Below are 3384 nucleotides of genomic sequence, written 5' to 3'. Positions count from 1 at the left end.
GACGATGATTATTACAACGACTCGGAATAAGAAAGAGAAAAAACAAATATATATTACAACCGGAAATCGTAAATAAAATTATTCTAGAAAAAAAAAAAGAAAAGGAAATAATAATGATAATAAATTCACACGCGAAAGAAGTTGTTGATAATTTATAATAATAATGATAATGATAATATAAGACAAAACGGTACGTGATAAATACACGCATTCACGAACTCACCTTACGCACAAACTGTCAATATTTAAATGATGAATAAATTTTTTTAAAAATCAAATCGAGAAAGAGAGAGAGAGAGAGAGACAGAGAGAGAGAGTGAGAGAGTGAGAGAGAGAGAGACAGAGAGAGAGAGTGAGAGAGTGAGAGAGAGAGAGAAAGAGAGAGAGAGAGAAAGAGAGAGAGAGAGAGAGAAAGAGAGAGAGAAAGAGAGAGAGAGAGAGAGAGAGAGAGAGAGAAAGAGACAGAGAGAGAGAGAGAGAGACAGAGAGAGACAGAGAGAGACAGAGAGAGAAAAAGAGAGAAAGAGAGAGAGAGAGAAAATTTGTTTAAAACCGGGGTGCAACCAAAACAAAATCACCTTGAATGAATAAATAAATAAAATTGCAATGATATATTCGCACTTTGTTCGGTTAAATTAATTTTAATTAAATACCCGAATTTTTAAATTCTTATTACACGATTCGAACACCACCACCGACACCATTTCCATCACCACCCCCACCACCACCGACACCGCCATCTTTTAATTTAATTTAATTTTTTTTTATTTAAAATCATTCGAGTGAATTTTTTTTTTTTTTTTTTTAATATTATAAAATTTAATTAATAAATTATTTATCCGTCGTTTGTTTTCACTTTAAAAATTAAATAAATAAATAAATAAATAATAATAATAATAATAATAATAATAATAAATATTAAAATAAAAAAAAAAATGGGATCATTGAAGTATAAATACTTAAAAAAAATTTTTTTTTTTGCAAATTTTTGTAAAAATTAAATTTTAAATTATTATTATTATTATTATTATTATTATTATTATTATTATTATTATTATTATTATTATTATCATAATTTATTTTATTTATTTAAATCGATGTACGGAATTATATATGTATGTAGGTTATGTAAATTAAAAATTGATTTCCTATTTCCTGTATAAAAAAAAGCAAAAAAAATTTTTTTTTTGTATTTATTTATACTCCCTCCTCCTCCTCTCCTCCCCCCACCAGAGTATATAGTAGCTTATTTCTTATTTCGTCACTGATTTCGTATATTTAAATATTTATTATTAAAACGAATTTTTTTTTCTTTTTAATTCGTCGTATTTGATATTTAAAAAAAAATTCGGAAAACCGAAAAAATTTCCCAAATTTTAAAAAAAAACACGAAAACAATAACAAACCGAATCGCACAACATAACACAGACCTACTTAACACAAAACGTATTAGAAACAAAAATTGGGAAAACAACAACCGAACAACCAAACAACAACAAAAAATTTAAATAAAAAAATTTTTTTTTTTTTATTTTTTCGACACGCAAATTATTTTTAACACAAAACATTAATACAAACCCCCTCCCCCTCCCGTGAGAGTAAGGGGGGGATAGAAATTCAACAGTTTTAAACTCACCCTCGTATCCTATTAAAAAAATAATGTCAATAACCCCTTTTAGGGAAAAAAAGGGGTTGCGAAAAAAACGAAAAAAATTTTTTTAAAATTAATTAACTTTTTCGCGTGTGACTTTGCATGTTGTGTGTGCACTTAATAAAATTATTATTATTATTAAAAACGATTAAACCGATTTTTTTCAGTTCGATTGATTTAGGCTATCTGTTAATTCGAAAAGAAAAAAAAAAATTTAAAAATAGCCAGTTGGAAACACAGTAACGAAAGAAAAAAATTTAAAAAAAAAAAAAATTGTTTATATTTGATTTTGCAAAAACAATGCATGAAAAAAAAAAAAAAAACATTCGCAATTTAAAATTTTATTAAATTTCTTTTCTTTTCTTTTCTTTTAACAATCGACAACTTTCGCAACCTTTGTAAAAATAATAATAATAATAATAAATAAATAAATTTCCGCGTAAATAATAATAATAATTTATGTACGCAAAAAACGAAAAAAAATTTTTTTTTTTTTATTTAAAATGGACATGATTCGTTTTGGATCTGAAACGTTGAGAATAAAATTTAAAATTTATTTATTATTGTTATTATTAATAATAATTAATGAGTAATTAATTAAGTGATGACAACTTAACCGTTTCATTATTGTGTGTGTGTGTGTGTGTGTGCGTCACTTATCAATTTTCTCTTATCAATTTTTGGTTATTAATTAAAATAATTCAATAACGCTTACACGTGACATTTTGACGTAATGTTTACAAATCGTATGTACATATATATATCGAAACGATAAATTTTTCTCTCGTTCGATTAATCGTTATTCGTATCGATATTAATCGTTTGGTTTATTTATTTATTTTCATCATCACCGCCGTTATTTTTTTAATAATTTTCCGAGTAAAAAACAAAAAAAACAAAAACCGCCAGATTTTTCAAATTTGACTTTTTTTTTTGTTCCTTTATCATTTATTTATATATTATTATTATTATTATTATTATTATTATTATTATTATTATTATTATTATTATTATTATTATTATTATTATTATTATTATTATTTGTTTAAATGTTTTAAAATGAAATTTTTAAAAAAACAACAACAACGACAACAACAATAAAAAAATTTTGCGTCGGTTTTAAAATAAAATTAAAAAAAAAAATTATTAAAAAAAATTTTTTTTTTTTTTGTTAATAACTTTCCAATTTTTAAAAAAATATTATTATTATTATTATTATTATTATTATTATTATTATTATTTGGGCCGTTATATTATTGTTTTTTTTTCGTTTTTGATTAAAATATGATTTATTTGTTTTTTTTTTTAAATAAAAATTTCGTGAAAAAAATTTTCTAAACTTTTTTAAAAAAAAAAAAAAAAATTCTATCGATTTTTACTACGACAATACCAGCAACAACGACAACCACAACAACTACAACAACAACAACAATAAAAACAAATTCAATCAATAAATAATTTTTAATAAATAAATCTACCTTGAAAAATGTAGACAATCCGCGAAACGAATTAATTTTAAAAAGTTTTTTTTAAAACGGTTTTTAAGAAAAATAATAATTTAATTGTAACTTCTAATAATAATAATAATAATGATAATAATAATAATAAATCGATCTTTGAATTACCGTATAATAAATTAAAATTATTATTATTATTATTAATTATCCGATTATTATATTTATTTATATATACGGCTGATTTAATTCGTAAATATTATTAGTTATAGGTAAAAA

The sequence above is a fragment of the Pediculus humanus genome, genomic scaffold, assembly GCF_000006295.1.
Source record: "Pediculus humanus corporis 1103172107480 genomic scaffold, whole genome shotgun sequence".
In the NCBI taxonomy this organism is placed as follows: Eukaryota; Metazoa; Arthropoda; class Insecta; order Psocodea; family Pediculidae; genus Pediculus; species Pediculus humanus.
The sequence above is the reverse complement of the archived record's forward strand: the minus strand, read 5'-3'. Positions refer to the sequence as shown.